Source organism: Mus pahari, chromosome X (assembly GCF_900095145.1).
Source record: "Mus pahari chromosome X, PAHARI_EIJ_v1.1, whole genome shotgun sequence".
Lineage (NCBI taxonomy): Eukaryota > Metazoa > Chordata > Mammalia > Rodentia > Muridae > Mus > Mus pahari.
In genome coordinates, this window is record NC_034613.1 from 136,585,588 (window position 1) to 136,598,867 (window position 13,280).

The 13,280-nt window shown below is 36.5% G+C and overlaps 1 pseudogene; it reads left to right on the plus strand.

The window, feature by feature from the left end:
* Positions 1 to 10,710: 10,710 nt before the first annotated feature.
* On the plus strand, positions 10,711 to 12,388 carry LOC110314526 (annotated as a pseudogene).
* The last annotated feature ends 892 nt before the right edge of the window (positions 12,389 to 13,280 follow it).

A 13,280-nucleotide genomic window follows, 5' to 3' on the forward strand; every position in this document is an offset into this window, starting at 1 on the left:
CAAAAAAAAAAAAAAAAAGAAAAAACTATAGTTTTGTAGTACAATTTCAGGTCTAGGATGGTACTCCAGCAGTCTCTTTAATATTAATAATCATCCCCCATATAAAATGTGTCAAAATCAATTATAAATTCTCATGAAAATGGAGATAATGAAGGAAGAAACAGAAATAATGACAAAACCTTTACAGCTGTGTCAAAAACAAACTTACAGTCTTAAGACCCAAAGTGATAAGCTTCTGAAAACCAGACACAGGAAAAACTCCTAAGTGGTATGGTAAAAACTTTAAAACATTGAAAAAAGATATTAAAGCTGTTATCAGAAGACAGAAAGCTCTCCTAAAATATCAATATATCTATTTATAATTGATTTTGACACATTTTATATGGGGGATGATTTAACATCATTCTCTAATAATTCCAGCATGTTACTTACTTCTATACCAGTGTGAATTAATAGTCATCTATTATTGTATTATTTCCTTATTTCCTGTGAACTTTTCATTATATACTAGATATTTTGTTGTTTTGTTATGAGTCTCTGTGAATCTCTTTGGCTTTTAGCAGGTAGTCACCAGCACATAGGTTCTGGTCTATTTTTGTGTGCTCTTATTTCCAATGACAGTTTAATTTTCAGGGTTTTTAAGTAATTTTCTCTGTTTTGCCTATATGGTGCCATCTAAGCACCAGTTGGCCCTTGTTAGTTTTGCCTGAGGGAGCATAAAGAGGTTTTTCAGATTGGAGTGTTATATTTTCTTGGTAAGTGGAGGAAATCAGTCTTTAGGAGAGAAGGTTATAGTCCTCTCGGGTTATATGACTTCTGTAAAAAAAAAAATCTAAAATCCCCCTGGGAAGAAGAAACCTTAATTAAGGACATGCCTTCATCATATTGGCTTGTGGGCATGTCTGGGGGTGGGGATGGAGTCTTACTTGCTCATTGATGTAAGAGGGCATAGCCCACTGTGGGTGCTTCCATCCCAAAACAGATGGATTTGAACCAAATAAGCAAGGTAGCTGAGCAGGCCAGAAGGAATAAGCCTCCGGGCAAGAGAGAGCAACTAAGGAAGGCACTGGCAGGGTATCCTCATATTTAGCCTGTTTTATTACTTAATTTCATCATTTACTTTATTAATTTGTTCATTTATTTGGCAAGAAAACATTTATAGAAGATTAACCAATGAAATAGACTTTGTGATTTTTCAGTAATTGTTGTGAGTTAAGTACTGGGCTAGTATTGAGAATAAAGAATCTAAATTAATTCTAGTCAGATTTAAATTTAGCCAAATCTCAAACAGAGTATTTTTTTAGAGGTATAACTAAGTATAAAATGTATCTAGGGAAACACCTGACTTGGGCCTATTATTCAAATGTGTGGTTTAGATTTATTTTATATTGTCAATCTAAGTTTTGATTTGTTTATTACACATTGCTGGAGAAATATTGTACTCATCTTTCAAGACTGTAGTCTGTCTTTTCTTATTCCAACTGGGTTAGAGAGTTTGTTTTATATAAATTTGGTACTATGGCAATGTAAATAAAGAAAATAATAATAAAAAAAAAATGCAAAAAAAAAAAAAAAAAGAAAAAACTATAGTTTTGTAGTACAATTTCAGGTCTAGGATGGTACTCCAGCAGTCTCTTTAATATTAATAATCATCAAGCCTTCTGTGTTGTTATTTTGAAGTTGCTCTCATAAAGAAGCAGGGCACATATCCTTACCCTATGAATATCATTTGTCTTGTGACTTGCTCTTGTCAATAGGTGTCACTGGGAGTGTTAGTGAGCCAGCTTAAAGCTTAGAGTTTAAGAAACCTTGTTGACTTCATATCCTTTTATTTTCTTGGCTCCTGAGGGAAGTCAGAACAAAGGAAAGTGCTTTCCATTAGGTCTTCATACACCATTCACCTTGCCAGGTTGTTTGTATGTCTCCATCATCCAGTACACATAAATACTTGAAAGGTCAGGGATGGTTAATTCACTCCTATAAGTTTTAGAAACTGTTAGGTATGTAGCAAGTAGATATCAAGTACTAATATAGGAATGAGAAGGAGGCAAATGATCAACATAGATGAAATGAAGCTCAAGGGAGGCAGAAACAAATGTTTTGTTAGAAAATCCTAACTTATTGCTAGTATAAGATTAATTTTTCTTGGACAAAAATAATGCCAAATGTGATTAACATACAAGAACATTTAAAGTAAAGAAACAATCTTCAAGTAGATTGAATAGGCATATGGCTCCTTTTTTTGGAAAGGCTTAATTAAAATTAAGTAATGACCATTTTTTATTTCTCTAAAGAATACATTACACTCTTTAAATAATATCTGGAGAACAGCAGGAGAGAATGGTAAGAATAATGGCTGCAAATTTTTGATTTAATGCAAAACCTTTGATTGGAAAATTTAATTTAGCATCGATATACTTTCTGAGTTATTTTTTAAATGTCCAATAATGAGCTAATATTAGCAATAGCCTTGTGAATTGCAGTAACTACTACCTACTTTGCACACTGGGTAAGGTATTTAAGCACAAATAAGAACTTTCAGTAATACAGAAGAAGACCTTGATGGTTTGCCATGATATGAGAAAAGACAGAGAGTGATGCCAATCTATTTCTTTTTTTTTTTTTTTCTGAAAAATGTCAGGAGACGCTTTCATTCCACTGTATTTTTGTTATGACAGGACTTAATTTACTACTGGCTTTTCTCTGGCACATTTCTGGGTCATTTCAGGAGCAGAGGATTATAATTTGGTGGGTGGCTGCAGAGGCCTTTTTACTGTGTGAAAGAAAGAGGGTAATAGGAGTCAGAACATACTAATGAAGGGTTTAGTAATAACCAAGAGATAGAAAAGCTGGAGAGAAATTCTTTATTCATCATATCTCCTTTCCATGCACTCTATGACCTCCATATTTATTGTGTTCTCTGAAATGTAGTGCTACACATGTAATTAAGAATGGGTTCTATGTGTTCTCTTTACTTGCAAACATGTGGTTGCTGCCATGGAAACAGCAAAGGAACCAGCAGAAGAGTCACTCTCTGATTAATGTAATTACACAGCAAGCTGTATAATACCCTTAAATACCATTTATTTCTGCATGAAGAAGACATTAAAATGGGTATTATGTTCAGCAACTTAACATCTTTAAATTCTTTAGGAACACGTGATTTTTATGGCATGATTAAGATAATGTTTATCTTGGTCATTCAAGATCATAGCCTAGGAATAGCTTTGTTGTGTTTTGGCTCAATTCAATTCCTCAGAATAATTATTGAGTGCCAACTCTGGGGCAACAGAAATGCAGGCCTGTAAGTGTCACAACAGTGTGCATGGTATGATCTTGGTTATTGAGGACCTGAGAGTCTAACAGAATTAGATTATTAGCCATACAATATGACTTTTATAAGTACAGGATATTGAAACAGAATAGAAAAATACTGTTAACCTTTGTGAGTTTGTAAAAGGAGATGGCACTCTTGGATTTTGTAATCTGTGAAAAAGTTAATGAAGGCACAGTTTACAACATGTGGATAGGACACAGGGACCACAAATTAGAAGGTACCTCCCCCAAGAAAAAGTCACAGTAAGATACCATGACCATTGAAGGGACAAGGGGAATGCAATAACTAGAACCTGGAGTGAAAACATTATTTGATAGAAACTATGATTTTTCAGTTGAAGATGTTCCCATCGTGGTGATTCAACAAGAATACTCAAAAGAATAAATATTATGCTCTTTTTCTTGTTTCTGGCCTCTGATATTTTGCTGATATTCATTTCGTTGTATGAATCCAATAGGATGTTAAAGGTTGAGGACACCTATTTATACAGTCCGGATGTTTCACTTTCCTAAGACACAAAACAAGTGGCAAAGAATACTGAGTGGATTTAAAGAGAGAAGGATGGAGAAGAGTGACAAAATTGCATACAAATATACATATTCAACATAGGCACATATATACACATATACATAAGTGTATGTATATATGCCACAGACATGCATGTTTATATGGGAAATGTTTTGTTATATCAATATATTTTTACCATTTTTATTAGATATTTTCTTTATTTATATTTCAAATGTTATCCCCTTTCCTAGTTTCCCCTCCAAAAATCCCCTATCCTCTCTGCCCTCCTCCTGCTCCCCAACCCACCCATTCCCACTTCCTGACCCAGGCATTCTCCTATACTGGGGCATAGAACCTTTACAGGACCAAATAGGTCTCTATACAGTTTTATATTATAGATGATCCATGTAGTTTGGTACCCTGACATCTAGTGTCATAAAGGGATGTCTGCTTTCTTGACAATTACTGATAGTAGTTCTTTGCGTATTTTAGTTATTTACCCTCTATCAGATGTACAGCTGAAAGAGATTTTTCTCTCGTTATGTAGACTACCTCTTCATTCAACTATGTTTCTTTTTCCATGTACATAGCTCTTTAATTTTATGAAGCCTCATTTATAAATTATTGGTCTTATGCCCTAAGCAACTGGAATCCTATTCAGAAAGCCCTTTCCTGATCCTATATCTTAAAGTGTACCCCAAACACTTTCTTCTAGATTCATTGTTTCCCAACCTGCGGGTTGTGATCCCTTGGGGGTTGAACAAACCTTTCACGGGGGTCGCATATCAGATATCCTGAATCAGATATGTTGCATATCACCTATCTATATCATGATTCACAACAGTAGCAAAATTACAGTCATCATGTAGCAACAAAACTACTCTGGTTGGGTGTCACAATAACATGAGGAATTATATTAAAGGATTGTGGCTTAAGAAGGTTGGGAACAACTGTATAAGTTTCAGCCTTTCAAATCTTTTATTCCTTTGGAATTGAGTCCTGTGTGTAGTGAGAAAGCTCCCCCTTCCCCCTCCAATTAGTGTTTGGTTCTTTTGGAAGTCATATGCCTATACATGAATGCATTTATATCTAGATCTTCAATTGAATTCTGTTCCATTGATCTATACACATTGAACTAACTTCATGAGTTCCTTTTATATGTTGGATATTAGCCCTCCATCAGATGTAAGGTTGGTAAAGATCTTTTCCCAATCTGTTGGTTGCCATTTTGTCCTATTGACAGTGACCTTACAGAAGCTTTGCAATTTTATGAGGTCCCATTTGTCTATTGTGATCTTAGAGCATAAGCTATTGGTGTCCTGTTTAGGAAATTTTCCCCTGTGCCCATGGGTTTGAGGCTCTTTCCCATTTTCTCTTCTATTAGTTTCAGTGTATCTCATTTTATATGGAGGTCCTTGATCCACATGAAATTCAGCTTTGTACAAGGAGATAAGAATGAATCAATTTGCATTCTTCTACATGTTGACCTCCACTTGAACCAACACTATTTGTTGAAAAAGCTGCTTTTGTCCCACTGAATGGTTTTAGCTCCTTTGTCAAAGATTAAGTGACTGTAGGTGTGTGGGTTCACTTCTGGGTGTTCAGTTATGTTACATTGATCTACCTGTCTGCCACTGTACCAATACGATACAGTTTTTAACACAATTGCTATATAGTAGAACTTGAGGTCAGGGATGGTGCTTCCCCCAAAAGTTCCTTTATTGTTGAGAATAGTTTTCACTATCTTAGGTTTTTTGTTATTCCAAATGAATTTGAGAATTGCTCTAACTCTATGAAGAATTGAGTGGGAATTTTGATGGGAATTGCTTTCAGCAAGATAAACATTTTTTGGTATATTAATGCTGCCAATCCATGAGCATGGGAGATCTTTCCATTTTCTGAGATCTTCAATTTCTTTATTCTGAGACTTGAAGTTAAAGATCATAAAGATCTTTCACTTCCTTGGTTAGAGTCTCACCAAGGTATTTTATATTATTCAGGCTTATTTTGAAGGATGTTGTTTCCCTAATTTCTTTCTTGGCCTGTTTATCATTTAAGTAGAGGAAGTCTACCAATTTATTTGAGTTAATTTATATCCTGCCACTTTGCTGAAGTTGTTTATCAGGTTTAGGAGTTCTCTGATGGAATTTTGGGGTCACTTAAGTATACTATCATATCATCTGCAAATAGCGATATTTTGACTTCCTTTCCAATTTGTATCCCTTTGACCTCCTTTTGTTGTCTACTTGCTCTGTCTAGGACTTCAAGTACTATATTGAATAGGTAGGGAGAGAGTGGACTGCCTTGTCTAATGCTTGATTTTAGTGACTTTTCTTCAAGTTTCTCTCCATTTAGTTTAATGTTGGCAACTGGTTTGTTGTATATTGTTTTTACTGTGTTTAGTTATGGGCCTTGAATTCCTGATCTTTCCAAGACTTTTATCATGAAGGCGTGTTAAATATTGTCAAATGATTTTTTCAGCATCTAATGAGATGATCATGTGGTTTTTTTCTTTGAGTTTGTTTATGTAGTGGATTAAGTTGATGGATTTACATATATTGAACCATCCCTGCATCTCTGGGATGAAGCCTACTCAATCACTTTGATGTATTGGATTCAGTTTGGGAGAATTTTGTTGAGTATTTTTGCATTGATATTCATAAGGGAAACTTGTCTGAAGTTCTCTTCCTTTGTTGGGTCTTTGTATGGTTTAGGCATGAGCGTAATTGTGGATTGATAGAACAAATTGGGTAGTGTTCCTTCTGTTTCTATTTTGTAGAATAGTTTGAAGAGTATTTGTATTAGGTCTTCTTTAAAGGTCTGATAGAACTCTGCACTAAACCCATATGGTCTTGGGCTTTTTTTTAACTGGGAGACTTTTAACGACTGTTTCTATTTCTGTAGGGTTATGGAACTGTTTAGATGGTTAATCTGATCCTGATTTGACTTTCCTACCTGCTATCTGTCTAGAAAATTGTCCATTTCATCCAGGTTTTCCAGTTTTGTTGAGTATAGCCTTTTGTAGTAGGATCTGGTTTTTTTTTAATTTCCTCAGTTTCTGTTATTATATCTACCTTTTCATTTCTGATTTTGTTAAGTTGGATATTGTCTCTTTGCCTTCTGGTTGGTCTGGCTAAGAGTTCATCTCTCTCTTTTATTAACAATTTTTATTATTATTTTCTTTACTTACATTTCAAATGCTATCCTGAAAGTTCCCTATACCCCACCCCCGCCCCTGCTCCCCTACCCACCCACTCCCACTACTTGGCCCTGGCCTTCCCCTGTTTGATTTTTCTCAAAGAATCAGTTCCTGGTTTGGTTGATTCTTTGTATAGTTCTTTTTGTTTCTACTTGGTTGATTTCAGGCCTGAGTTTGATTATTTTCTGTCATCTACTCCTCTTGTATGAATTTGCTTCTTTTTGTTCTAGAACTTTTAGATGTATTGTCAAGCTGTTAGTGTATGCTTTCTCTGGTTTCTTTTTGGAGGCACTCACAGCTATGAGTTTTCTTCTTAGGACTGTTTTCTTTGTGGCCCATGAGTTTGGGTATGTTGTGCCTTCATTTTCATTAAATTCTAAAAAGTCTTTCATTTCTTTATTTCTTCCTTGACCATGTTATCATTGAGTAGTGCATTGTTTAGCTTCCATGTGTATTTGGGGTTTCTGCTGTTTTGGTTACTATTGAAGACCAGCCTTTGTCCATGGTGATCTGATGGGATGCATGGGATTATTTCTGTCTTCTTGTATCTGTTGAGGTCTGTTTTGTCAAATGGTAAATTTTGGAGAAGATACCATGAGGTTCTAAGAAGAAGGTATATTCCTTTACTTTAGGATGAAATGTTCTATAGATATCTGGTAAATCCATTTGGTTCATAACTTCTGTTGGTTTCACTGTGTCTCTGTTTAGTTTGTGTTTCCATGATCTGTCCATTGATGAGAATCTGGTGTTGGAGTCTCCTACTATTATTGTGTGACATGAAATGTGTTCTTTGAGATTTAGTAAAGTTTCTTTTATGAATATGGGTAGCCTTGCATTTGGAGCATAGATTTTTCAGAATAGAGAGTTCTTCTTAGTAGATTAGTATCCTTCCTTATCCTTTTTGATATCTTTTGGTTGAAAGTTGATTTTATCTGATATTAGAATGGCTACTCCAGATGCTGGGTCCTGTTTAAGTATCCATTCTATTAGTCTACATTTTTTTATTGGGGAATCGAGTCCATTGATGTTGAGATATTGATGAAAAAATATTGTTGCTTTCTGTTAATTTTGTTGTTAGAGGTGGAATTATGTTTGTGTGGCTATCTTTAGGTTTGTTGTAAGAGGATTACTTTCTTGCTTTTTCTAGGGTGTAGTTTCCCTCCTTGTGTTAGAGTTTCCATATATTATCCTTTGTAGGGCTGGATTTGTGGAAAGATATTGTGTAAATTTGGTTTTGTCATGGAATATCTTGTTTTCTCTGTCTATGGTAATTGAGAGTTTTGCTAGGTATAGTAGCTTGGACCGGCATTTATGTTCTCTTAGGTTCTGTATGACATCTGCCCAGGATCTTCTGGCTTTTATAGTCTCTGCCGAGAAGTCCTGTGTAATTCTGATAGGTCTGCCTTTATATGTTACTTGACCTTTACACCTTACTGCTTTTAATGTTCTTTCTTTGTTTTTTTGTATTTGGTCTTGTGACTATTATGTGTCAGGAGGAATTTCTTTTCAGGTCCAGTCTGTTTGGAGTTCTGTAGGCTTCTTATATGTTCATGGGCATCTCATTCTTTAGGTTAGGGAAGTTTTCTTCTATAATTTTGTTGAAGATATTTATTGGCCCTTTAACTTGGGAATCTTCAGTCTCTTCTATACCTGTTATCCTTAGGTTTGGTCTTCTATTGCGTTCTGGATTTTCTGGATGTTTTATGTTAGGAGCTTTTTGTTTTTTGAATTTTCTTTGGTTGTTGTGTCAATGTTTTCTATGGCATCTTATGCACCCGAGATTCTCTCTTCCATCTCTTGTATTCTCTTGATGATGCTTGCATCTATGACTCCTGTTCTAGTCCTAGATTTTCTGTCTCCAGGGTTGTCTTCCTTTGTGATTTCTTTAGTGTTTCTATTTATATTTTTATATCCTGTTTGGTTTTGTTCAATTCCTTTACCTGTTTGGTTGTATTTTCCTGTAATTCTTTCAGAAATTTTTGTGTTTCCTCTTTAAGGGCTTCTACCTGTTTACCTGTGTTCTCCTGTTTTTCTTTAAGTAAGTTATGTCCTTCTTAAAGTCCTTTATCATCATCATGAGATGAGTCTTGTGAGAGTCTTGCTTTTCTGGTGTGTTGGGGTATCCAGTACTTGCTCTGGTGGGAGAGGTAGATTCTGATGATGCCAAGTAGTCTTGTTTCTATTGCTTATGTTCTTGTGCTTTCCTCTTACCATCTGGTTATCTCTGGTGTTATCTGGTTTTGCTCTCTCTGACTGGAGCTTGTCCCTCCAATGGGCATGTGAGTGAGCCTGTGATCTTAGGTGTGTCAGCACTCCTGGGGAGACCAGCTATGTCCTAGGTGTGATTTGGTATAGAGGGCTGTGGTGCAGCCTTAACTGTGGGGTGCAGTTGGAGACCAGAAGGATTCTGTCCCCAGCTGCTCCCCTGTTCCTGTACTCTGTGTGCTCCTGATGGAGACAGTTATTTGAGTGAAAGTGTTGATCTCACCTCTGAGCTTAGAAATAAGAGCACTCCTGGGAGACCAGCACTCTTCTGGCAGAATTTGGGTGCAGAGGGCTGTGGGACAGCCTTACCTCAGGGGCACAGATGGAGAACGGAAGCCATAAAACACATTTTAGTTTATTTCTTGTTAATTTTAATTATCTGCTGAAGGACATTTAGGTTCATTCAATATCTTGGCTCTTTTGGATAATGATTCAGTGAACATAAGAGGGAAGCTATATTTTCAGTATGCTCTTTATATTTCTTTTATTCAAGTACCAGCATTGAGTTTGCTAGATCATATGGTAGTTCTATTGTATTTTTTTAAGCAAGTTTCCTCCAGTTTTCCTTAATGACTATTACTAAATCATGTTCTAATGATTTATAAGAATCTTCTTACTTCTACATCCTGAATTGCAGCTCTCTCTCTCTCTCTCTCTCTCTCTCTCTCTCTCTCTCTCTGTCTGTCTGTCTGTGTGTGTGTGTGTGTGTGTGTGTGTGTGATTCTTCTCTTGTATTCACTTATAAAACCTTTAGAAGTCTTAATGTCTCGGTTAAGTATCTTACTCCGGCACCATAAAGAGTCTAATAGGTCTATTGGAAGATGGACCAGGAAGCTCTGTGGGACTTCAGAGCCCTTTTGAGAAAACTCTAAGTATTCAAGACAAGTACTGTAATCTCTGTTCCTCCACAACATGGGTTGTTCTTGGAATATGCCTTTATGCCCCTAGTATGTGTAGTAATAGGAGTGGGTTTTACTTTAGATTACCACTTGTTATCCAGAATGATGTTTCCAAGCAAGAGTTGCCCTTGTGACTGCATAAACCTAAACTCATGTGATCTTGCCCTGTGACTTTATGCAACTTGAACTCATGTGAACCTTGAACACATGAACTTTCTTAACCACAAGAATGCCTTCAAAATATAAATTGTGTGATGCCCTAAATAATGATGGCTACTGAGTCAAACATTTTAGTTCACCTAACTTGTAGGCTCCACCCTCCTGGTTCATGCAACCAAATAGAGTAGTAACATGCTACTAAATAGAGCAGTAACATAAACACATGACTAACGAATTGTAAGTAGTTTTTTTTTTATGGGACTGAAACAAGAAACAAGATATATTGTAGATTTAGGCAGGATTAAAGTACTTATGTTGTTTCTTGACTCAGCTCTATACAGCTTATGTACTGCAACCCACCATGCTCTCAATTGATTCAGTGTTTTCCTTTTACGATATCTGAGAAGTACACTGTGGGTAGAATCTTTTCCTTTCAGGTAGAAATTGCTCAACTTTTGTTCCTCATCATGAGTACTTCCTACTTGAACAAGGAAAATTTCCTTCAGGAGTTAATCGCTAATAGTCACATATCTTGGATGAGATTCACTATGAGATGCTGACAGTCCCTTCCAAGTCAGAAAGCAATAAATAACTAAAAATTGACAGTATACTCAAAGCCTCAAGACTGCATCCTGACTTTGGTATATACAAGGATTGGCATGACCAAAGCTGAACTCGTAGATTATTTTGGAACCCTTGCTAAGTCTGGCACAAAAATTTCCATTAATGCCATCTGAATTGAAAGAAAGAAAGAAAGAAAGAAAGAAAGAAAGAAAGAAAGAAAGAAAAGAAAGAAAAATAAAAAAGGGACAGGACATGACTACTCCTAGGTATGGTAGAGGAGAAAGTTTATTATAGATAAAGGGGAGAACATAGCCAGAATTTAAAGACAGAAATATCTGGGATAGCCCCAATCGAATATGATCAGATTGAGCTGGGCCATGTGGGGAGAATGGGAGGGGGATGGAGAGAGGAAAGGGGAGAATCAGGTACAGGAAGATAAAGGTACAAAAGTAGTAGTTAACTAAAATCACTGAGAGAGAGAGAGAGAGAGAGAGAGAGAGAGAGAGAGAGAGAGAGAGAGAGAGAGAGATATGGATATACATCCTCTGGAGGAAGGGCAGCCAAACCCCCCTAGGGTTAGAGGATGTGGTATGCCAGCCATACCCTGCAACAGATAGGGACTAGGGGATGCTGGGACAACCTAGAGGCCAAGTTAGTTTTGACATGTTAAATAGGTACCTCAGTCAATTGTCCTGGGTTTGAAACTCAACATCCTTCAGTCTGGTGCAAATATCTCCAGGACTGGATATATCAAACATCTCTAGTTTGGTGTTAGAGTCTAATCTGTTTATCTGGCAGCAAAACAAAAAAAATGTGTTTGTTATAAAAAATGATGATGAACAATAGTCCTGGGAATCTTCTGCTGGTGAATCTTTCACTGTACAAGTAGAGCATCATAAGCATATTGGCCAGGATATCAAAGTGATTCTTCTTCAACTGAAAGAAGACTGAGCTGAATACTAAGTGGAGAGGAGGGTTAATGAATATGTGAAGGACTCGCAGCTCATGGGCTATTCTCTTACTCTGTATTTGGAGACATAATGAAATAAAGAGATCAGTGATGATAAGGAAGATGAAAAGAAAGTAGGAGATGAAAAAGATGAAGGTGAGAAGCCTAAGATTGAAGATACATGATCAGATGAGAATGGTGATACTGGGAAAAAGAAGAAAAAGAAGACAAAAAAGACTGAGGAGAGATACACAGGTCCAGAAAAACTGAACAAGGCCAAGACCATTTGTACCAGAAAACTCTAATGACATCATTCAAGAGGAATATAGTCAATCTTATAAGAGCCTCACCAGTGGAGGAAAATACTTGGAAATCAAGACTTCTCTGTAGAAGGCCAACTGGAAGTCAGGGTGCTGTTTTTCATCCCTTGACAAGCTTACATTGACCTTTCTGAAAAAGAGGGAAGAATAAAGATATCAAACTCTGTGTCTATCTTATGTTCATCATGAACTGTTGTGAGAAGTTATAACCAGACTATCCCAACTTTACTCATGGTGTAGTAGAACCTGAAGACTTGCCTTTGAACGTCCCCCAAGAAACATTCCAGCAGAAAAAAATCTTGAAAGGCACCCTCAAAAACATTGTGAAGAAGTGCCTGAAACTCTTCTCGGAGCCAGCAAAAGACAAAAAGAACTAAAAGAAATTCTAGGCAATATTTTATAAAAACCGAAAGCTTGGAATTTATGAAGATTTCATTAAATGGTGATATTTCTCTGAGAGCCTGGGCTACTATAAATCTCAGTTTGAAAATGAGGTGGCTTCTACCTCAGAGTATATATCTTACATGAAGGAGACACAGAAGTCCATCTACTACATCACTGGTGAGTGCAAAGAAAAGGTAGACAACTCTGCTTTCATGGAGTATGTGCAGAGATGAGACTTTGAGGTGGTATATATGACTAAGATTATTGACAAGTTTGGCATATATGAATAAGCTTATTGACAAGGAGTTTGGTGGGAATAGCTTGGTCTCTATTAGCAAAGAGTGCCTGGTACTATCAGAAGAGGAAGAGGAGGAAGAGGAGGAGGAGGAGGATGAGAGGAAGAAGAAATTGAGACGAGCAAGGGAAATGATGAGAATCTCTGTTATTTCATAAAGAGATCTTTGGATAAGAAGTTTGAGAAGGCGACATTTTCTAATAGGCTTATTTGTTGAACCAGATGAATTGTGACAAGAACCTTTGCCTGGACAGCCAAATTGGAGCAGGTCATGAAGGCTCAGGCATGTGGAGACAAATCTACAGTGATCTATATGATGGCCAAAAAGAACATAGAGTTTCATGTGAAAACAAAAAACAAAAACAAAAACAAAAACAAACAAACAAAAAAAACCCAAGAAGA